This window comes from Apis cerana, linkage group LG8, assembly GCF_029169275.1.
Source record: "Apis cerana isolate GH-2021 linkage group LG8, AcerK_1.0, whole genome shotgun sequence".
NCBI lineage: Eukaryota > Metazoa > Arthropoda > Insecta > Hymenoptera > Apidae > Apis > Apis cerana.
In genome coordinates, this window is record NC_083859.1 from 7,757,099 (window position 1) to 7,781,782 (window position 24,684).

The window sequence follows — 24,684 nt, forward strand, 5'->3', positions numbered from 1 at the left end:
AGAGAGAAAGGAAGGGAAAAGTTTTCGCGTACACAACGCGTATTTTCATCTCTTTTTAGGAGGGACGACAGGGTGGTTATCGGAGCGGAGATTTCACAGCCCGTACGTTTCCCGTACGCCGTGTACACACATAAGAACGTGGAGCCCGTATTATAGCAATTCAATAATAAATTGTAGAACGCTCGGTCGTCGCATTATGCGCCGGTAATCACAGTAATAAGCAGTTCTAAAAGTAACGTAAGTACGTTGTAGGTAGTAACGAGTGAGCCGTAATCTCGGGGATGCCCCTATCTTCGTAGTTGGAGCCATCCAAGGGAAACATGGGAAGTGTCTGCGTGTGTGAGAGAGAGAAAGAGAAAGAGAAAGAGAGAAAGATGTATGTAAGTCGATGGAAAGATTCTGGGACGACGGAATGACAGAGAAGGAGGAGGCTTGCGTTGGGAGAGGAGAGGATGAGAAGATCTTGCGCGAGAGAAGAGGCCATGGGCGTCGTCCGTGGTGCGATCTGGAATCGGCATAATTTACAACTCGACCAGGAAATTGAGCCGCGTCCAGCCGATGCAAAAGTCCATCGTGAGCACGAGCCGACCGCGATCGATCATAGGTTCCTACCTTTTCTTCCGGCACCAGATCAACCCAGCCCGATTGATGAATTTCCACCTAGGTGGAACCACCAGGAAACGATTCATCCTAGAAGAATTTTCTTTGATCCTTCCTTCGTTTGCGAATCTTTGAGAATCTTTCCCTCGAGATCGTTCTTTATCTCCAGACTTGGGGAATCCTAGCTAGTCTACAATAAGGAATAAGTAACTAGGAGCAATTTTTGGATGAACCTAGATTCGATACACACACAGTTGATTCGATCTTCTCATTCAGGAAGAATGTTCTCGGATCTTGTTATTGGATCTCTCGTACGGAGGAGAGAGAGAGAGAGAGAGAAAAAAGAAATTGAGGCGAATCATCATTGGGAGGAATTGAATTAAGTAGATCTCTAAAGTTTGATGCTCTCGTTACTATCACACGATAAAGAAGAGCGGTGTATGTACGCCTATGAAACGGGTGGAAGGGGACCCGCCGTACGTAGCCGTTAAGCCAACATCTAATTCGATAACTGGCGAAAATAATAACGTAGCGATCTGTTGCGTTCGCGAGGCGCAATCATCCGTTTCGTACCGGGTGTCCACAGAAAACTATCGGTCGATTCTCTCGCAGCTCGTTCCACGGACTTTTTTTTCCCCTTCTTCTTCTTCTTCTTTTTCTTTTTCGAGCATCGAGGTTGCGTTCCATAGAAATTATTTTGCAATAGTAAAGCATAATATCGGTCCCAATTGTTAGCTATTCTCGCGAGAGATATAACATTTTCTTTTCTTAGAATCCCAGAGATTAGAAAAATTCGTTAGAGATAAAAAGGAAAAGAAGCAACAACGAATTTATTAATTTATTCCAAAATAATTGAATTCGCATCGCGTTTCTTCATCGACGAGAGAAAGATCTTGCTGAAAATTGGCTAAAAATATATAAGAATTTTTTTTCTTCGGGAAGAGAGGTTTTCATAAAAGCTAAGCTTTTTCAAAAAAAAGAAAAAAAAGAATAAAAGTTTTTTATTACTCAAAACTCATCACGTTCCTCGTTCCACGAAGAAAATAAATATGGATCACGGAGATACAAAAGGAGACGTAAAGTATAAAGTTTAAGAGTGATAGCTACTGGGTCCAGTGGACGGTTCCAGGGAATCAGATAATTTTTCGGCCCTTAAAGAGAGCGGTGGAGAGTGCACGGTAGCGATTTATAACGAGTCAGAGAAGACTGCTACCTCGGTAGCAGATGACATTTATTATAAAGTTTCGGTCCGTGGCGGGACCGAGCATCGATCTTCCTCCCCTTGGAAACTCGTGTTGTTCGTGGGGGCAAGTGTTCGTCGGCTGCAGTGTTGCGTCCTCCGTCCACCGAGGAATACCGAACAGTTTAATAAGCAAGTGGTAGCCGCGATACCGTGATACAAGATACACCGAGTATCATCCATCACGATGCACTCGCCGCTCGTCATTATGCCCAACGAATATTTTGAGCCTGGATGAAGGAGGATCTCTCCTCTCCTCTCCTTGAACCTCCGCTCGCTCTTCTTTCCGCCATCTTGCCATCTATCTGCAACGATCATTCCTTTATCCCTCGAACGGATTTCGAAGGATGGACTTCTTCTAATCTAATATAGGATATAATCGAACGAGAAAAAGTCAGAGTATTTCGATCGATTTTTTCCCAAAATTAATCTCCACGTTAGTTAAATAAATTTTACCGTTCTCCTTGCATCTGATTGTTTCTTCAAAGGGATACGTTAAGATCTTTGGAGGGGGAGATGAAGGTTAAAAACGAAATAACGGAAAAAGAGAGAAAGAGAGAGAAAAAAGGAACGAGGCAAAACTGTATCGAGGATAATGAGGGGGTAGTCATGTGCCGGTGATCAAGCTCATTCGCCGGAGAAGAGGAATAACGCATAAAGTGGATTGTTACAGTTGTGTAATATTATTCTCAGTGGAAAAGAAGGAGCGCTCTCGAATCATCCGTTTCCATTTATAAAATAATTTCTCGAAATAATAAGAGGAGCATAGAGAAACGACGAATGTGCGAGAAAAAAAGGAAAGGAAGGAAGGAAGGAAGAAGAAAGCTCGGAGAAAGAAATTGTCGAGGAAACGATCAAAGAGAGTCTAATGATCTTGGATAACTCCTCCTAAAATTGCACGATCGACGGCCACGAGGGGTCGTGGTTTTCTCTTCTATCTTTGTGGGTATACTTGAACGATCGAGGAACAGCGCGGAGCCAATAAATTTTTCACGTAACCTGTACCAATAAAATGAGATAGCGGGAGTAGAGAGAGAGAGGGAGGCATCGACGCGATCCTGAAACAACTATACTTATCGAGGATCGTGCCTCGCAGGGTCTGATGGAACCCCGCGTTTTCAGTCCCGCTTCTGTAATTACTATCCTCCTCTCGCGTATATACCCATCGTTCCCTCTTTACTCCGGTTCGTGCCAAAAACGACAACGACTCACCCTTCGGTTTCCTTCGGCCTCCTCTTCCAATGTCAATGCTTAAATGGAAGGTGGAAATAAAATTCTTTTACGAACAATGCGTGCAACGACCGATCATTTTCGCCATTAATTTCCTTTGTTATCTCGTTATTTATCCAAACAAAATTTTGCACGTAGGATTGTTTCGAGTCAACAGCAAGTGGAGAAGAGAAATGAGAAGGAATGAGAAGAATGATAAGGAGTTAGAGAATTCCATCTCGGTTTTTTATTCGGAAAATAAAAGTGTCACGGGAAGGATAATTTTGATTTTTGTAAAATGATGGGATCATTGCAGCGTTTCGTTATTTTTTATGTAAAATAATATAACAAAACTCGTTTTTCGAAATTCTCGTTGAAAAATAAAGTATGAGAATCGTCAAATGGGAAATGAAACAGAAATCGAATATAATCCTAGAACGAGTATTGGATATATACAGTTTCTACCTTTGCAAAATACATTGCTTTCATCAAATAAAGAAAAAAAGAAACGTAGCTTGTCACAGTATTAAAAATTTCGAAATAGAATTGGAAGATAGAAACAAAATTTGAGAATCCTGTTAAATTAGACATCACCATATCTTTCGTATAAAATGCAACATTACAAAATTACAACAATCCTCTTTCAAAAATCTTCAAATAAACTTCCACGTTTTGGGAAATCCTCGAAGATATCGCAGCTTCTCTCAATTCCAGAAAAAAGAAAAAAAAGTAAGAAAGGAAAAGAGCTCAACTTCTCGTCTCGTATCATAATTCTTAAAAAAATCTTCAAATGAATTTTCTAAACCTTTTTTGAGAATTTTAGGATATCAAAAAAGAAAGGAAACAAGGGGGAGGACGCAGCGCAGCTTCTCGTTTCTTTTTCCGACGGAATTGGCGCGCACGGTGGATCACGATAAAAGCATTGGACAATAATAAACAATGCGTGAAACGACAAGTACACCGGGGGCATTCCGCGAGATTGTATCGCGTTGGCCGGCCGAGAACGCGATCAATCATTCGAACCGGATAAAATATAAAATACGCTGCCACGGAACGACAAGGACGACGACGACGACGACGACGACGACGACGCCCGATGTGTGGCTCCGCTCTTTTATTTATTTGCACGGTCATGCAAGTTCCGCGGAATTAACGTATTTTTTGCACGCGACCCAGGATGACGGGTCGATCCGCGCGACCTGAGCTTTTATTATCGCCTCGGCTTAATGGTGGTTTCGCGCGCGAGCCGAACGGGTCCAACAAACCCCTTCTGAACCCTCTTATCTCTCCTCTCGACTTCTTACGAGGCCAGTGGATCCGTTAACTTGTTACGTTCTCGTTCATTGTTGAAAAGTGTTGTTGGATTGTTGGGAAATTTGGATTTGGGATATTTTGATAGAGTGGTATGGATAGTGATATGGTAGTTTTTTAAGTTGGAATTTTAAGTTTCGCTTGAATCTAGCCTAGAGCTAAAGTGAGAAAGATAGAAATATATGGGAATATATTTTTCTTTAAGAAAAAGAAGAAAAAAATAGGAAAATACGAATCGTGAAGATTTCGTATCCGAGAGTCAATTTAAATTCTTCTTCGTCGTCGTTCATTTTCAACATTGATCTCGTTTCAGCTTAATTTCTATTTATGAAGTCAAAAGTCTAGTCGACTTCATTTTTTCTAAATATTCGATTAATTGTAAAATTAAATATTTCGATAAAGATGATCGAAATAATGACGCGTGACAATTGATCGTAATATAAATTTCGAGAAAAATGGAGAGACTCTTGGATTAGTCTCGGATTCAGAATTACACTTCCGGAATTTTAAACGGCGATTTGAGAAAAAGAAAAAAAATTTCAAAAGTCTCGTCCCTCCGAGAGATGTTAGCCTTGGAACGCGTACTATTGGCGAAATTATTTTCCTCCCGGTATCTTCACGGTTATGCGTGGTACGCGCGCGAGCAGATCGTCTTGGTTGATCGTCACGCTCGATTTCCTTGCGCACAAGCGCGGTATAATATAGCCAATTAATGCCCGCGGGACAATCGCCCCAAGTTTCTTACGAACTGTCCCGCAAATTGCCGCGATAAACGGCCATCGGCAATCTTGGTCCCATGGGCAATATCGAGGCGGAAGTGGCCCATGCTACCGGAACATCTGCCTCTTTCTTTATCTTGTATTTATTTTCCGCGATTGCTTTTCTCTACTCGATATAATAAAAAACATTTTTGGAAAAGAGATAAATTGTATTTACGATCTTTCAAAATATGATATACATCGTTACGTCGTTTAATGAGAATTTAATTTTTAAGGATCGTGGAAAGAGTTCTTTCTTATCGATTATTCAATAATTGAAAAATATTTTCTTAAAGAAAATATGATGTGTTAAAAGAAGCACACTTGTTATTCTCAAGTATAACGATTATCTCGATTCGAAAGAGATTGGAGATGGATATTTTTTTTTTTTTTTCATACACTGGATGTATCTTTACAAAGTTATCGAAGAGCGAACGAATAGAAAAGAATCGGGGAAGAAGTATTTATTTCGCAGCAAAAACTCCTCTTGTTGGACCAGATACATTATCGACGAATAATGTACCGCGGCGTGCAAGTATTGATGTCCTGGCAAACGCTTGGGCCACTTCCTAGCTGGTGTGCTACCCTGGCCCGATGCCTGCCAGGAATCAATGACAAATCCACCAATCGGACTTCTTGCCTCCCTGCTTTTTAATCGGTCGAATCGATGGACCTGTTGTCCCGACTCTCCATACCATGGAATAATCGAGCATAAACATTAAATTACATCCCCCACGAAGTCGACAAAATGTATTAATGAATTTTCTGTTCGCCGTCTGTTTTAGTCGATGCTGGAACGAACGTGGAGGGAGGAATCGGAATTTCGAGTGGAGCGTGGCTGGTTCAATGGTAAGTTTATTAAAAATTATTGACGCTTCATGGGAAGCCGGCATAGGAAAGGGTTTCCTCGTTTCGCGATAGATGGTAGCACCAGTCTAAATCCGCGACTTTCGCGACATGGAACGGTTTATCGATGTACTAACTTAGAGAGAAATCGAAAATCGAATATCTTCGATAAACGGTTTTGACGAGTGAAAGTGGAAAAAGTTTCAAATAAGAAGATTAGGATCAATTCAAAGGTATTGGAATAATTTTTTGTAGAAGAGAGTTTTGGGATTTGTTAGTTATTACAATTCGAAACGAATTCAAAAATAAAAATTTCGATATATAATATACTATTATAATCATTAAACTAGAAAAATCTTTCGACGAGAGGTTAGAATTGTTTCATACTATCGAATGTGCAATTTAAGATCTTTCTTTTTGGATAAATTAACTTTCGTCATTTTATCATCAAGAAATAATGCAGAAATAAAGTCTTTGATATAAAATTGAATATAAACTATCAGAAGTGCATCTTTCTCCATAGAATTTTTCTTCCCACAGTTTATCGATTTCAGAAACTCAAAAATAAAGTCTCTAAAGATGAATCGTAAAATTTGGAAAAAGAAGTTAAGTTCGAATAAGAAGTTAAAATCCAAATCAACTAAAAACCCAATTCTTACCATTTTGAAACATTCCTTGAAGGATGAATAATCTCGAGAACTCGTCTCTGAAAAGAGTTGCACACGAGAGTTTCAAAAGTTCTTTTTATCCTCGCATAACTTGAGGCAGATTCTAGTTGAGGCGCGGATTTATTAGCGATAGAGCAGTTCGATAGGCGATCGTGCATCACCACGCCCAACCACGCGGCCAACACTCGTCCCGAGCGTGATGCGAAGTCGCGTTTCTCACCTCCAGGGGGTGTCTCGTCCTACCTTCTTCAATTTCCTTTCTTTAATTAAAGAATAATTATTCCAGCCGGCGGAAAGTATCCTCCTGAAAACGACGAGGGAACAAGCTCGAACGAACCAAAGAGAATTTCTCGAGAACCTGCGTGGAATTACTATCCGGTGGAGAGATTGAATCGTCAGGAAAGAAACTTGAGCACCAGGAATTCGAGCACCGTCCACCCGAGCATCGAAGCGATAATTACAAGGAAATCGAGTGCGAACGAGCGGTGTTTATCGGCTGCGATCGGCCAAGCCACTGGCGGGCTAACCGATAGAGAGAGAGGGAGTGAGAGGGGGGGGAGAGAATCTGTGTCAGAGGTTGCTTATGCCTCGGATTTATGGGTTTGATTACTCGCCGTGGCGGCATACGTGCCGCGATTTTGTATGGGTAAATCGTGATCCTCCACGCCTCCTTGCCACGGCCTTCCCTCCACCCCGCCCTGGCGAAACCCCGATCGCGTATAAAGTTATCGCATTCCCGGCCCCGTAAGTGTCCATTGTCTACTTTCAGGCCCGCATTATGCCCGTTCCTTCTCTTCCCACCAACTTCCCATCCTGCCCGCTGTAATTTCACTTTTACAGCCGCGTATCCAATTGACCGGCGATAATCCCCGTGCGTGCCACCTCTCCTCCCTTTGCTCCGACGAATCTTTACTCTAAATCTGCTCGTTAGATCCTATGGAAATTTATGTGATGATTCTTCTCAAACTCCAATGGAGTATGCTTGCTGTCGTTCGAAAGTTTTGCGAGGAAGAATCGTCGGAGATTCGTTGAAAAAGTTTGTTGAGATTTTTAATTATATGTATAATTGTACCACATCACTTTTATATTTCTTTCCACCTCGTTTCACATTATGGATCACTCGAAACTTTAAATTCTCAATTTTTTCTCTCGTTCCAAGGTACTCACGGGCTGGAGCAAAGACGCAACCATCGGAGCGATGATGGTGGAGATGGAGGGGCACGAAACGGTCGAAAAACGGCGCATCAATCTTGCACCGGCTCTCCCGAAGCGTGGCCAAAGTCCCTCGAGGAGGAGGACGGTGTCGGGGAGAGACGTCGGTCGGCGAGAAGATGAGAAACGTCGCGGGAGGTCCGGGATTGATGGACATCCTCACCTACACGCCTGATTATTTGCCACCACACGCAGCTCGTAACCTGGCTTCGTAACCGCTCTTACGCGTGTTGCCACGGATTCACACCGATAATCACGTCGATCGTTAGCGCCTCATTCACGCCTCATCTCGACAAACGTCGTTGATTTCCATATCCTTACCTCGTTCTCGAGCTTTCGAAGAAGATTTTAGATTTTCTTGGTTCTTGAGATTAGCATTGCTTTGGAATTCAATTTTTAATTTATATGGATAATGCTTTGGGCTTCCAGTGTTTAAGTAAGTTAGTCTTGGATTTCTTGATTTTTGGAGATAGCATTGCTAATTGAAGTTCAATTTGGTTTTTATTTAGGGTGATGAATAATGCTTTGGATTTTATTCCTCAAATACATCTCTATATTTTCTCCTTTTTTGAGATTAATATCGATTTGAGATTAAAGGATTCTTCTTTACTCGAGATCTTCCTATCTTATAGTTTCCAACAAGTTAAAGGATTCTTCTTTATGACTAATCTCTCGATTTTTAGTCTTTGATCTTTCGCATCTTTGTGACTTTATCCCCTCTTTACATCATACATTCCTTTTCCAATTTTTAAAATTCCCAATAATTCGTTTTTCAAATCATTCACAAATTTCAATTATTCTTCCATTTAAATCAAGACTTTATATATATATATATAAGTCATCGACGAATCATTCCTCATTTTCTTGCTTACGTGATTTTTAATCGAGTAAGTAAACGGGAGGTAAGCAGGTGTAACCGCATTATAAAAGCCGCTTCTCAACACCTCATCTCTCAACGCGTTTCTTCGTTGATGATGCTCGAAACTGGTCGGCTCATTAGTATGTGAGGGGCTGGTTGCCACCTACCGGGCGGGGCAGCGGGTCATTGAAACAATGGTGTTATGACTAGACATCATCAGAGAGTCCCGGTCTGATCGATTTCCTTGGATGATCGATCGATTCAACGTTTCTCCATTTGCTGACCTCTCTCTCTCTCTCTCTTTCTCTCTCCTCGAAAGACTTCCTCTTCCTCGCGCTATTTTCACCTCTCGTCCATCGCCTATGTACGCTATATATATATATGTGTATATATATGTACACCTTAGAAAATGAACGCTGTGTAATTACTCGAAGCTTTCTGTACACGTAATCTCGATGTAAATTAGTTGGGTAATTTATTCGAGGGAAATCAATGAAGGGGCACACACAGGATCGGTATAAATCAGACACGGAACGTTCCTTCTTTTTCTCTCTCTCTCTCTGTCTAACAGGAAGCATCGCTTATTCGATCAAATCGATCGATGGCTAATAGACCTCTGCCGCGGGAGGATCATTAATTATGGCGTAATACTACGTCGAGGATGCGTCGATCAACCTAAGAGAAGGGAACTGCTCCTCTCCTCTTTTAAGAAAAGAGAGAGAGAGAGAGAGAGGGAGTTAAGCCAGGTAACCAAAGTTTTGGGCTGGAAACGTTGCCAGGCCTGCGCAGCCCTCATCCTCCTACCCCGAAAAAGGGTACAGAGTGCCAGTCATATATTAGAGAACTGTTGGGGACACCTAACAAGCTGGCAGGACACGTTTCCCAGAATCGGGGCTAACCGCCACCCTCTATGGCTCTCTCCCACCCTCCCCAGGTTTTCTCCTTTTGTTTTCTCGATATTCCACCACGTATTTCACGTCCAACTAGAAGCCAGCCGCGGATAGATATTGTTTCGCACGCTCGTTCACGCTCCTCTCTTTCTCTCTCCCTTTAAACCGTTCATCCTTCGGATTTTTTAATCAACTCGAAGAACCCGTTATTCTACGTTTCATACTTTTTCCAATAATTATTTTTCAATCGATCTGATCGCTAGGAGAATTTTGGGATAAAGTTTATCGCACAAATAGTCGCGAGACGAATGTATAGGAAGTATATAAGTAACGCGTTTGTAGATAATTCAAAGGTACGATCATTTAATAATCTCAGATCCACGTAGTTTTAATCTTCTTTCTTTTCGTTCGTCTCCTTTCGTTCTCTCCTTTTTTTTATTGCTACTTTGTTCGAAGCGGATGGCTTTTAAAGGTTTAATTACCCAGGTTGAAGAGGTTTTCGCAACGGGATATTAAGGCGAGCGCGCAACTATCGTCCCCCCTCCCTCCAGGCTTATCGGTGATTATTAATCCGGTAGTTCCCTTTTATATACATGGTGAGCTGTGCAACCTGTTCGCCCAGGAATTATTATTAACAAGAGCGCAATCCCCGGGGCATTAAACGATAAATAGAAACGGTATCACTCGCGGCATTAAACTGTCTAGAGATTGAGCAAAAAAGCTGGTGTATATAGAGAGTCATTTCTCTTTTTGAAAAATATAATTGAAAAAGAGGAGTGATTAAAGGTGATAGGATTATGTTAATTTATATACATTTAGAACATTTTTGGAGGATAGATTTTTCTTTAATCTGTTAAAGTCTGATAGTCTGCTAAAGGTAGATTACTCTATCTGTGTAATGTAAATTTATAACATTAATTGCTACGTCGATTCCCTTTATTTAATCGCTTGTAATACTCGATAGATAATCTTCAATCGACATTTTATATATGTATCTTCGTCACCTCTTCCTCATACAAGGAAAATTTCAATCAAGTTTGTTCAATTTGATACGATATTTTCTTTTTTTCTTTTTTTTTTAATACGTGTAATAATAAATTCCTGTTTCCTGTTTTGATCTTCAGATTCTACTCTTCAAAGCGTGCAATTAAAATTAACTCATCATCGACGACGCCTCTCGCGGTGTTACTCGATCCGGAACCGAGATGAAATTTCCACGTTGTTTTCCACGTTGTTTTAACCAATGGTGAGTATCCAAATCGACGAGCGGACAGGACGATAAATTAATCGAAGATCTCTGGCCGGGGCTTTCTAAAATACCCGGACGAGTTTACCAGAAATAAAAACAAGTCTTAATTAAATGAAACGAGTCCCTCGTGTTTGCCCGCTCTTTCGGATGTTGCCCGATTTTGTTTTGCCCTGCCTCGTTTGGCCATTTCGAATTTAGCCAGGCTCCAACCGAGAGCTCCTCCAACATAGAGAAATAAGCGAGCCACCACCGCCCGCTCTCTTGTTCCCCGAATTTTTAAACAGCTTTCCACACTTTTCTTATTATTATTATCGTGACAATATGCATGTAAAGCTTCTGGATCACATTTTTCCCAATTTTTTCAGATCTTCACTACAGAAGTTTCGAAAGGAAGAAAAAAGCATCGATTAGCTTTGTACTTGACACTGCCACAGAGATCATCTCTACCCGATTCCTGGAACTGGAACTCGACATTTTCAACTTTTGAGAGACAGTTAGAAACTTGAGATTTGCATCACGTAAAATACATTATAAAAAGATGCCTCTCCCTCTTTCTTTTCACCTATTCAATGAAAGAAGTCATTAATGATTCTGAATACCTATATATCTATACGTGTAATTAACGCAATCGATGATTTACGTATGAAAAATATTCAGGATCTTAATTTCGCGTTTGTTCGGAATTGCGAGCGGTTCGAGGACATCCCTGGATGGGTCAGGTAGCTCGGGACACTGGTATCAGAAACACATCGTGTCCTACACGGCTCGCGTCTGATAACACTATTACTCGAAACGATTCACACGGATCTCTTTTCCTTCCGCGATTAGAGACCTGCCCGAGATCCCGGGATAATGGGGATCCCTCTTCGAAACGAAGTGAATCGAAGATAGCCGAGGAAAGGCTATCTTTATCATCGTCGATTTGATCACGGTTGACAGGCTGTCCCTCCAACGCTTCCTTATTCGTGGTATCGTTGTTTTCACGCTTAGCCTAGATGGCGCCACACGCGTAGCGCTACGAGTAACGTTGCGAGATCCGGTGTGTAATTCGTCCTCGAAAGTATATCAACGTTATTTACTTTAATTTGAAACGAGACACGGTTATAGGTAGATAGAAATTTTAGGGAATTTCGAGATAAATAATTTTTATAAGAAAATCCATCGGTATGGTAAATCCCTCGACGGAGTTCGATCGAAACGAAAGAAAAACATAACCTCGAAATTTCGAAATAGAGAATTCGGGAAAATAGACTTTTCCTAGCGTTTGCGAGGATTTACGCGAAAAAAAAGGAAAAACGATATCGGTAAATACGTGTTACCAGTATTCTGGCAAAGATCTGTGGTTTATCGTGAGGATCGGAGAGGAATCTCGAGGATAGAAATCCTCGGCCGATGACAATATGGGCTCGCGAGGAGGAGGAGGGGAGCAAAGGTAACGAGCGGCGGTGGAGAGAGGGGTCAAGGGTAAGGCATTCCACCAGTTGACACTCTAGACTGGCCCGAATGTTTCGGATGGTTTCTCTTCTCGACCTTTCGTCCCGTCCCTGGTGCATCCCGTCGCCACGGGTTTCCAGCTGGATCCGACACGCCGTGTTACGGGCCCCGTGAGGCCCACGAGAGACAACAGAGCGAGAGAGAGAAAGAGAGAGAGAGGAGGAGCCGTGCGCCGTGTGGCACGGTTCGTGTTCTCGGTTCTCGGAATCGCTAATTAGTGTCCTCCTTGTTTTATTCCCATGCCGGGCTCGTCCTCTCCCTGAAAATCCTTGTCCACGACTAGCCTCCCCTTTCCTGCCTTCCTCGTGCCATCCTTGCGTTTGACGCGTTCCCTTGACGATTTCATCGCGGATCCTGGAATGGAGATGCACTCGTCTTTGGAAATGGAGAGTCTGTTATGAGGTCTTTGAAGATGGTAGAAATTGTACCGTTGCTTTAGAGTATCGATATAAAGCTCGAAGTTCAGAAATTTTAATGTTTCTTTTTTCTTTTTTCGATGTAGATGATGCAGCTGATCCTTGAACTTGGAAATAGAGAATTTGTTATGAGATCTGTGACGATAAATGAAGAAACGTACAGGTAGAAATTGTATCATTGATTTAATTTAGAGTATTGATATAAAAGCTTTTTAAGAAATTTTAATGTTTCTTTTTTCTTTTTATAGATGATGGAGCTGATCCTTGAACTTGGAAATAGGGAATCTGTTATGGGATGTTTGATGATAAGTGAAGAAGCATAGAGATAAAAATTGTATCATTGTCTTAATTAGTTTAAAGTATCAATATAAGACTTTTTAGGAAGTTTTAACGTTTCTTTTTTTTTTTTTTTTGATATAGATGATGGAGCTGATCCTTGAACTTGGAAATAGAAAATTTATTATGGGATGTTTGACGATAGATGAAGAAACATATAAATAGAGAGATTGGTGGTAAATTGATAAAAATTTTTGTCTATCTCCAATCTTTTTTTTTTCATATACATACTGTTGTTGATGGATAGATGAATGGGATCTTTAAGTTAAAATTATTGACTCGACTTTAAGGAGAAGATCTTGCGAATCATAATACCATAATAGATCCAAATTTATTTATCTTCTCATTAACAATTTTACCGTAGAATCTAAATAAATCTCTGAACGAGTGCATCGAGTCAAGGAAGATTCGCAAAGATTCTTATTCTTTATTGGAAATATTAAAGGTCCATTCCATTATATGCAAAATTAGTTGGCGGGCAATCGTCATCGTTGTCGTCACTGACCCAGGCCGCAAGATAACGACGAACGTTACGAGCAGATCGGTTTGTCTTTCCGGGACGATTCGATCGCGAGTTCTATCAAGGAAGAAGAGTCGAGGGAATGCCAAGCGTTCCCGTACGAGCGGAGATCGAAAGGTTTATCGATTTCTTCAACGAATTTCTCGAATGCTTTACACTTCTTCACCAACCTTCACACCTCCCCGATCTATCGAGCCATCTCTCCTCCCCTCCCCCTCCACTCGTGGATTTGATCCACGGACCCAGATCCCCCGAAACGGGCCCTCTTTCTCGGAATCACTAATTAGCGTCCTTCTCGCTTTCTTCTTTTCCAATCAGCCGGACAGTCGTCGAATCTGATCGAAGAGAGCAAGGAGCCAGGGCCAGACTGACTGACGCCTTCGCATAATTTACGACACGGTAACGTTCGATCCATCCACGAAAAACTGAACCTCGTTGATGGAAGCAAGGGGAAGGAAGGACCCGTTTCAAGAATCCGTTTCCATATAATTACGATCTTTCGGATTGAATCGGTCTGCATTTCGATCTCTATCGTGTAATTATTCCTATTTCAAAAGAGTTTCGTTGGAAAAGAAGATGGAGTTTGTAGGAAGAGGATTGTTGAGGGAAGTTTGATCGAAGTAATTTCCTTTGATTCGAGGATACTTTCGAAATAAGGATCAAATTTTTATCAAAAATGTTTTCACAAGAAACGCGTACATAAAAGAGAGAAAGAAATGGTAATCTTTCTCCGAGCTTGGAGAAAATGAGCGGATGGTCGAATCGATTGGCTGTTTCAATTGCAGTGGAAAGCAAGCAAGGGAGAAGGAGGCGAAAAGCCGGAATAAAAAATGGGAAACGGTGGGATCCTAAGTGACACGTTTCGAGAAGGATGTTGAAGACGATATTAAGAGCAGCCGAAAGTATGCGGAGCGTATCTGTCGCGCGACACGCCGCACGGGCGCACATATCTGCACGTCCTTGTTTGGCAATAAGAACTGCCTCGGAATAAAGCAGAAACGTGACCGGCGCTCCTCGCAATTTACGTCAAAAGCGGCGTCGTGGATTCCCGCATACCGAATAACGACGTCGTCGAGAATAATGTCGCCTATGTAGATTCGATCCCGATAGCAGCAAAATACCACGCCGGTATCTCGCCGCAGTCCCTCACTCTGGTCGAAAGGAAAAAGAAAAAAAAAGGCAAAAAAGAAAAAAAAGAAGGAAAAAAAGGAAACAAGAAGAAGAAGAAGAAGAAGAAGATAAAGCAAAAATAAAGAAAGAAAAGAAAAGAAAAGAAAAGAGTAGAACAGAGTGTTCTTCCACGATCGGTGCCGTTCTCGTCGAAGATGAAGGGATAAAACCCTTCGCCACCCTTCCTCCTCTCTTTAAAGGTTCGTGCTCTTTATCGCCTCTCTTTATCCCCCCATCCCTCTCCCTCATGAAGGAGAAAAGCCACGATAGTCTCGAACAGAAACGGAGAGAGAGAGAGAGTGAAAGGGAGGCAGTTTCACCGCGTGATAGATAATGACAATTTCGTGTCACCGATTCCTCGAGGAAACGGTTCTAACGAGGGCTCCCTGTTTTACCTGTTGCACCGTGGGGTTCCCTCGAAAGGAGCGAAGGAAGGAGGGGAGGGGGGGAGGGAGAGTCGCGGCGCACAATGCAGGGGAGGTTGGAACGGATAGCAGAGTTTTTTGCCCAATTGAATTGAATGTAAAACACGGCCTTACATCAATCTGAGCCGCGAGGCTGAGTGACCGGAGTGATTTAAGCATCGGCCTGTGGACCGCCGCCGCCGCCGCCGCCGCCGCCGCTGTTGCTGCTCTTTAGAGCTTTCCTGTCTCTCGCCGTTCCACGGCTGGCGTTCGAGGGAATCGAAAAGGAGTTGGCGTTAACCCGATCTCTTCTCCTCTCTTCTTTTCTCCTCTCTTCCCGGTCGTTCAACTTGTCTTCTATCGGTTACCACCGCTCGAGTTCGGTCTCTCCAAAGGGGGAGAGAGTCTTTTTGCCCCCCCCCCCCCTCTTTCAAGAAAATTGGACGCACATTTTCTCTCGGCTTCCCTTTCGCTTTTCATCGAGGAGGTTCGAGGACCACCCGTGTTCGTTAAACCACCACGTTGGAGAACGTTGGCCGGTGGAGGTCGATCGGAAGGAAGATCGATCTTCTTCTCGTGCCTCCTGTTGCCCTATCCCCGGGGGCGTATGCGGAGAGTCGGAGACGGAGAGGGATCCCATCCACGTCCATCGTTGGGAGGAATTTATCGTCGGTTGTGGACCGTTTTATGATAATTGGCCGGGTATCGGGTGTATGAGGATATAGTTTTTTCTTCGTCCACGGGAAAAAAGGGACGAGGGATACGAGGCTCCGCCTATGTTGGCGCGGAAAGAGAGCGGAGGAGAGCGGAATTAGCGGATCCGGGTAAAAATCGAGGTAGGGGTAGGGGAAGGAAAGTTCCTCCTCGGATGTAAATCAACCGGCCCGTGGCAAATGTGGCGCGCGAGAACCTCCACTCCTATATTCCTCCACCCCCCCTCTCCCTCCCTTACCAACAACCCGCGTTCCAACTCGCTGACAAACTCGAAACAACATTCCTCCGCCTCTCGTTTCTCCCTTTTTCTCGCCCCCTTTTGCCCCCTCCCCCATTGTTCCCCGAATTTCTTCCTCCTCCTCCTCCTCCTCCTCCCCCTCCCCCCTACCAATTTATTTGTCCCCGATTATCGGTGGCTAGATTTACATCCACCCACCCACCTTCCCAAGAGACTGAACAGATCCACCGGAGATTCGCCAGTACCCTAGTTAGAGGAGATCCATCGACGACGAGGAGGAACCGACGAGGAGGACGTGCGGTGCGGAGAGACGACGACGCAGCCTCCCCCTCCCCTGTACACGGTTCGAGTTAAGCGACAATTAAAAAATAAAGATCGAGAAAAGAGAGAGAGAGAGAGAGAGAGAGGTGGCGCGGGAATCGGTGTGCCTGCACGCACGTCTCCAAGCAGCGGGCTCCTCCAAGGGGACTCCCACACTCGCCACGGACGCGGGACACACGTACGCGCGTCCCCACGGTGTGCGGTGTCACCGTGTTGGTAAAGGTGGATACCACACCACGGGACAGGCAGGCCAGGTATATAAGCTCGCCTCTACCGAACCGTTGTCTTAAGGCTACCATATATTACGTCGGAGGGGCCGTGGGTCCCTGGACGACGAGGTTGTCCTCGTCCCACCTACCGGGCCCTACCCACTCCGTTCCTCTTCTCGTCTCCGTCCCTCTCGTCTCGGGGCAGGAGGGGGAGGAGGAGGGGGAGGGGGAGACCTCGAAGAGGTCCCACAGGCCCCGTGTCGTCGCGGGCATTCCTGGAGCTGATTTTATTTGTAGGATGTCAACCAGTCGCGGCCCACGGGGCAGGGGGAGGAATCGAGGGGACGCAGAATGCGACGGGACGGAGAGAGAGGGAGAGAGCGAGGAGCTGCGCGGCCATGGGACCCGGATCGGACCCAGACCCGACAGCACCAAACGGCAATTAATTCCCCTCTCGATTTATCGTGTCTAACTGCGCCGATCGGGGCCCGCGGATCCTATTACCCCCGCGGCCTCGATCATTTTTCCTCGCCCCGGACACCGGCTCGCGTGTTCTCGCCGCGGCCTCCGCTGCCAATCATTTCGACGCTTCTGTCAGCTCCCGTCCCACTTCACCCGTTCCCCTCTCCTCTCCGCTTTTCTTTCAGGGGAGGGGAGCGATACTATACGATAAATGAAAATACGCGAAATTCGGATGAGCGAGGAAATTATCTCTGATTTTTGGAAAAATTTCGCCCTACATTTTTCACTATCTGATACGAATTTGGAACGGAAAATATGGGAAATATTGGAAGTTGAAATTCGCAAACGGGAAGGAGTTACAAAGAAGTTTGTCCGGGATTTATGGAAAATATTTCGCGTACGATCGACGAACATTACCCACGTTCACGTTATTATCGGTAACGGTATATGCCGAGCGGTTAATGCTCAGCCTCTAAGAGAAGAAGGGTTAAACGACCTCGTGGCATCCTTTCCGCGAGGTAGATAAAACGCGAGAAGACAATGACCACGCGATAACAGTCTGTTTTATGGCGAGTATCCGTTCCCCGTTTGGTATATACGTGGGCTGAATCCGCTTTTCCTCCGTCAAATTTAACGATATTAATCGGACCGTGGATCCTCGACATTCCTCCAGCCAACGGTCCCCTAGACACGGCTACCGTTTTTGATTATCGATCAGAGACATTTTTCTCCGAGCCAAGATTGGCTGGCGAGATAAGCCTGACCCAAGGGTAGCTGTCCTCCTTCCTTCCAAAACCTTGTCCCATCGATCTCGTCTCGATTCCTTCGATCTCTCGTCCTTTCCATTCAAATTTCCGATCGATTCCGATCGTGCTTTTCTTTTTTCCCTTTAATAAATCCCCTTTAATAAACAGAATAAACCAGGAAAGAATTCTGGAAGCCAGATATGTAACAGGTCGATTCTCACGGTGTCGATATCGAGTTGGCAAAAGATAAACCATCGGGAAGGAGGGGTATCTGGTCCAGTGGCCGCGGACCGGTTAAAATCGGTGGGTGAAGAAGGGGGAGGGGGAGTGACGCGTCCATTCGTATTCGAAATGGCGAAAGCGATATCGAGGACGGTTGTAATGGGTAAAAATTAGCCGTGACGGAGGGCATGAATCCGGCGACGAGACGGTAATGGTCGCCGGATTCTCGTCACGACCCATAGATCGTTGGGTGCCGTGGTAGCCGGGACTGCCCGCTGGGCGTCCCAACACTATCGCTCCTGGATCAGCCACGGATTTCAGAAGCTACCAACTTACATATATATATATATATCTCCACACAGTGTTTATGTATGTTTATGCCTGTGTGCGGCCACAGGTCTTTACGGCGACCCCCCGCTGCACCTCGCCTCTCGCGAACTCTCCTCTCTAGCGAAAAGGAGCAGGTGGGGGGAGGCAGTTGTTGTTAGGCCCCCTCCCTCTCCAATCCCTCGACTCGATACCTTCGCGAAAAGGGAAAGGTGTAATAATTTGCAGCTCGTACGGTCCATCTCCTTCCATCAGTTTCCAACTTTTCTCACCTTTTCTTCTTTTTCTTTATCCACCCCTTAAGAACGGTTTCTATCCACCTATCGATACACGCCGTGGAAACGCATACACGCTGCTCGTTTCTCGTCTAATTGCCTCCCCCCCTGTTCTATTTTCGGCCGGGTGATTTATGGTGGGAATATGCAAAGCAGGGCGAAGACTCGTCGAGTCGATCATCAGGAGTGTGATCGTTTTCATTGTACGATAAAGTTAATCGAACGCGAGAGGGGGAGGAGGAGGCAGGTATAATTATACGATTTTTCGAAATACGAAATACGTTCGTGTGTATATAAACACGATAATAGCAGGGATGAAGATCTCTCCGAGGGGCGCCTCCGTTCAAATTAATTACGATTTTAGCCCGGTTTTATTAATACTTAAGGGGAATAGTCGTCGAGTCCGACTCTCGTCCCCTCTCGTCGAAGCGTCGTATAATATTCGAAAAGCGGTTCCTCGGGGAGGGAAGGGGGGAGGGGATGGCGGGTAAAAAAGGAGGCGGCGACAGGGTGGTGGAGGGAGCCGACTTTACGACTGGCGGAATGCCCGGTTCGGCCCTTTTTACGCGCCGATTTTTAATTGAATTAAACGATGATAAATAATCCGCCCGATACGAGAATGTCGCCGCCCGTTTTACGTGCCGGATTTTTCTGCTCTCTGGATTCGGCTCCCTTCCGAACCGCTTTCGATTTCTTGCCCTCCGCCTCCTCCAAGTCGGATGGAATCCGTTCGAGTATACGCTTTCACGGACGTGGATCGAACGTATTAGACGTTTCGTTACTGTAGAACGTAACATGCCGCGTATTGTGACATGTCTCGGTTATTGTACATCTTTCGTACATCTTTTTTATCATTTATTTCTCACGAGATTCTCCTATAATAAAAATCATCCCCAAAAAAGGAAAATAAACGACCTTTGACGATCTTTCTCGCACTTTCGTGCACATTTTTGCTGAGAGTTAAAGGGTTAAAAAGGTAATCCTCGTCGTTGGGAAGACGATTCACGGGTTTACATTTGAATGAACGTGAGCGGATACACGGTGTCGTCTAACGGAAGGGAAAAATCAAACGGTCTCCCCCGCGTAAAGAATGAACCGTATCTGATTGCGTTGGTTCGATTGAAAAGTGTGACATCACTGTGACAAGACGCGATGGTAGAAAGTGGATAACACGTTATCCAGTAGCCCGTAGGTAGGAAATGGGTTCGAGTTCGGGAGGAATTCGGGAGGGGTGTTTCGCGTAGCTATCGAGGGATCGAGAGGAAGGTCGGATCCCTCGAAAGGAGCCGGTGTACGAGGCTGTTCGAGGCGGGCAGAGCAGGGGGCGGCAGGAGGGAGGGGGCCCGGGCCCATTTATCATACAGGAAACAATAGGAACTGGCAAAACACGTGCTTCGCGCGCGCTCTGCAAAACCGGCCGAGAGCGCAGAGCCGAGCTTGGACAGGAGGAGGAGGAGGAGGGAAGAGATTCGCTCTCTCTCCTGTTCTCGAAGAGAGGAGAGGGTCCAGATACATAATACGAGGCGAGGGAGCTGCGGGCAAACGGGCGAAAAAGGAACGAGTGTGCGGCGAGGGAGGAGACGGGAGCGGAGGAGGAAGGAGGGTGACCGGTCTCTCCCTTCATTTGTTAAAACAATATAACAATTCATTTTTGTCACATCCACTGTCGAAGGGCTTTTATTGTGACGGCCAGCCCCCCTCTCGGAATTGTTTCACCGCTCGCCAAACTATTGTCGAACCGGCACGATCATCTCTCTCTCTCTCTCTCTCTCTCCTCTTCTCTCCAGGGACGGACGAATATCGTATCGGGACCTCCTCCCCCTCCCTTGGATTCGAGTAAAAATCGAAGTCGGAACGAGGAATACGAATCTCTTTTTTCCCCGCGAATTTTTACGATTAATCGCCGGTCGAATTGGAATTGGAATTCGAGATTTTTTTTTCTTCCTCTCTTTCTCCTTTTTTCCTCTCGCGAGATAAGCCTCGTTTGGGGATTTATTTTATTTTATATTGGGAAAATAGTTTCGAAAAATCGCGATCGATACGTAATAAATAATCTTGGCCGATTATTTATTCTTCTCCTCGCCTCTCCTGCCTTCCTTCCTTCCTTTCTTTCTTTCGTTTTTCTCTTTCGAATCGAAGGATGAGAGGAGCGGGGCCGATGTTTAAAACGTGACGATAGATTCGCGGCGAGGAACGCCATTATGGATGAGCAAAACTGTGAGAGGCCGGTCTTCCTGGTCCCGGCCATAAGTTAGCTGCCACCGGCTTGAACCTGGCTGCATGAGAGATACCCGCGGCATCGCATTATTTACATATTTATATATTAAACGGTCAGCTCCTACTACCACCACGCGGCCCCTATTCCGCTTGGGGATATTCCCTTGTTGCCGTTCCCGGGATACGAATCGGCGAAATTTGTGTTGTAACCGGCCGATTCCCCCCGAATCCCGACTCGATAAAAATTCTCCTCCTATCCTCCTCACCTCTTTCCCTCCCTTTCTTTCCCTCTCCCCTTTTCTTTCCTTCCTTTCCCTTTTTTCGTTTCGTTTCCGTTCCTTCAAAAGTTTCTCGTTCGGGGAACACCGGCTGGAAAAATGGTACTTTTTCTCTTTCTCTCTTTCTCTCTTCCCAGGAGCATATAATTCGCGAGGAAACATTTCTTTCCCTCTTTCGTTTCGTTTCTGTTCCTTCAAAAGTTTCTTGTTCGGGGAACATCGGCTAGAAAAATGGTACTTTCTTTCTTTTTCTCTCTTTCTCTTTCTGTTCGCAAGAGCATATAATTCCTTCCTTTCCCTCTTTCGTTTCATTTCGTTTCCGTTTCTTTAAAAGTTCGGGAAAAATGGTACTTTTTCTCTTTCTTTTTTCTCTGTTCGCAGGAACATATAATTCCTTCCTTTCCCTCTTTCGTTTCATTTCGTTTCCGTTTCTTTAAAAGTTCGGGAAAAATGGTACTTTTTCTCTTTCTCTTTTTCTCTGTTCGCAGGAACATATAATTCCTTCTTTTCTTTCTTTCGTTTCATTTCGTTTTTGTTCCTTCAAAAGTTTGGGAAACATGGACTGGAAAAATGGTACTTTTTCTCTTTCTCTCTTTCTCTGTTCGTAGAAGCATATAATTCTGAGGAAACATTCCTTCCTTTCCCTCTTTCATTTCATTTCGTTTCTGTTCCTTCAAAAGTTTCTTGTTCGGGGATCATCGACTGGAAAAATGGTACTTTCTCTCCCTCTCTCTCTCTTTTTCTCTGTTCGCAGGAGCATATAATTCGCGAGGAAACAGGATAGTTATTAAATTACTGACGGTTCTCCCTCGCGGTATATATGCATATTTTCGGTCGCGCTGGAATTTATCTCGTGGATCCAATTGCGTAGGGTTGAGGAAAGGGGGGTTAAGGATTAACCTATGCGCGTTAAAGATGCTCTCTGTCGTGTTTCGTATTTCGGGCGAGGGAAAATATGGCACAAAGTTATTTGACAATCAAGCGTGAGAATTTTTAATTATTCTTTTTAATTCGAAGCGGTGTGTAAAAAATAATATGGCATGGATCTCACGTTTATGTTATCTTTTATCATCGATAATGCCTTTCGAATTATGTTTAATTTAATTTCCCAGTTTTTCGAAAATACCTCGTTCAACTTTTAATCCTTTAACTGCGGGTACTTTTATAACCGATAAACGTGAAAAAAACGAAAAGAAAATATTTTACGAAAATCAGATCATAGGTGATATAATTCTAATTATTTTATAAATTACGAAAAGTATCGTATAATGATGCTTGATAAATATGTATGTTGTTATTACAGAAATCTAAAAATCTCAAAATTTATACTAAAACTTCATCATATATATTCGTCTTACATCATGTTCAACGCGCCTTTTTCTTGGAGGAATTGGAAGAAGTAGAAGGCTTATACATATTAGGCAAGGCTCACAGAAATATACTTTGAAAGAGGCTCGAATAGCGGTCAAAACGAAACTAAATTTTTATCTCAGTACTTAAGACAAAAATAGACCGGCGCATTTCGTGATCAACGATAAGAAAAATAAAGTGAAAATAGCCATATAAATTCTAATTTTAAATTGAATTCGATATTGTATTTCAAAACATCTTCTTTATATTCCATTTATTTTATTCCAGCGCTTTTTAACCCGTAAACCCGCAATTAAAGACTTTAAAGACTTGTACACTTTGTACAGTCCAAGAGATTAAAATTCAAATCGAATTTCAAATTTTTGAAATTTGAGCGATCGATGATCGAGGGGGCAAAATGGCGGTCGGTTTGGGGCTTTTCCTTTCTTTTCTTTTTTTCTTTTTTTTTCAATTCGACGGCGATGCGTTCGGCTCGGAGCGTGAGCTTGCGATATATTCGAGGCGAAAGAAAAGCGTTTCCGACATATTTCATGGGGAGGAAGATAACGCGAAACGGTCACGTGAAACGTGTCAGAAGGAACTATGAAGATTTATCGCGGCCGGGATCGGTGCTCCGCCGCTGCCGGGACGATCGATAATTCCTTCCTCGTTTGCTTGCAGAGCCGCGAGCTTGCAACCCCGTTTCGAACGCGATAAAGTCGTTAACGCGCATTATCAGCCTTTCCCAAGGCCACCCACTGAATAATACAATGCCCGTTTTATAGATCGGCCAACCTTTCGCGTGGAAAAAAAAAAAAGAAAATTAACGCGGATGAAAGTTGCTCGAGTTGAGACGAGAATTCACGTCCATATATATATATATATATATATATATATATATATATATATATATATATATATATATATATCTCGATGAAGAAGCAACTCGCACGAGATGTAAGGGATACAGTGAAACAATTTTTCGTTGGTAAATCATCGTTTAACGAAATACGTTAATCTCGCGTGCCCGTCACGATCAATCTGAAGCGCGTATAAGAAAACAAATAGGAGAAGCAGCTTGAATATTATTGAACGTCACCGTTGGCAACTACAAATAAAATTGTAACGTAAAATTTTATATACTTTACGTATACAAAAAGTATTTTAAATTAATAATCGCATCTGTGCACACATTCGAGGGTGATCTCGAAAAGGGGTGGACTATGATCCTAACAATAAAACGCGCCTAAGGAACGAGCATACAGTTATATTTATATATATTCCGTTCGTACTTCTCCGGATCTCTCCTCGAGAAAAAAAATTCATTTCCCCGATCCACATGTTCTGTCCACTGAAATCTTAGACGTCCCCTCTCTCTCCCCTTCTCTCTCCCCTTCACCATTCTACCTGTTAACAAGCCCAACGAGTTTCCACTTATATTTATCGAGCCCTGTTACGTATTTTCGGTTCTCGAAACGCGTCTCATCGCGACGCGGTTAGGGAGAGACACGACGGTGTCGCGTCTGTGATTCGTATTTTTCTCAAAGGTGGAGGGAACGGGGCACGAGGGAACGAGGGCCTCGTTAACATACTTTCCTCCTTGACTGTATGTAGAGAGAGAGAAAAAGAGAGAGAAAGGTGAACGAAAACAGGCTTCTATGAGTAGCTTTTCGGCGGTGGAATTCCTCGCGAGGCAACCGTCACAAAGGGACCGCGACCGAGCCGGGGCCCATTTCGCCCGGCCGCCATTTTGGTGAACCGCTTTATAACTCAGGGGAACCAGCGTGCCTTCATCGCGAGTCATCCTCTCCATCGTTCTCAACTAATCCTCCTCTCTCTCTCTCTCTCTTCTAATCCTCGTCCGTCTTATTTAAATCTAGGAGGACAGTTTAACGTGGATTGCCAATCAACATGGATAAACAGCGTTATTAATAGCGTCTACCGATTAACGAGGCTGGATTAATAAAAGTGGATTAAAAATTATTAATTATAGATTAATAGTCGGACTTTTCATATCGGATGGAAGTATCGTTTTATTCTGTTTATCGATCGTTGTGCGACCCTGATTTAAGTTCGCAAGAATCTCAAGTGTCGACGAAACCCTTCCCCTTTCACTCATCTAAACTCACAATTTAAAAAAACG

At 43.9% G+C, this 24,684-nt stretch overlaps 1 long non-coding RNA gene across 5 annotated transcripts; it reads left to right on the forward strand.

Moving 5' to 3' along the window:
* The first annotated feature begins 4,259 nt into the window (after positions 1-4,259).
* Positions 4,260-14,830, forward strand: LOC133666618 (uncharacterized). 5 transcript variants are annotated; one of them, XR_009831003.1, is made up of 5 exons: positions 6,059-6,197; positions 6,919-10,839; positions 11,208-12,915; positions 13,001-13,086; positions 13,173-14,830. It is a non-coding gene; the product is annotated as an uncharacterized LOC133666618 (long non-coding RNA). The 5 variants fall into 5 exon arrangements; XR_009830999.1 differs by lacking the exons at positions 6,059-6,197; positions 13,173-14,830 and adding exons at positions 4,260-4,452; positions 5,904-5,967 and having other exon boundaries at positions 11,208-13,136; XR_009831002.1 differs by having other exon boundaries at positions 13,001-14,830.
* The last annotated feature ends 9,854 nt before the right edge of the window (positions 14,831-24,684 follow it).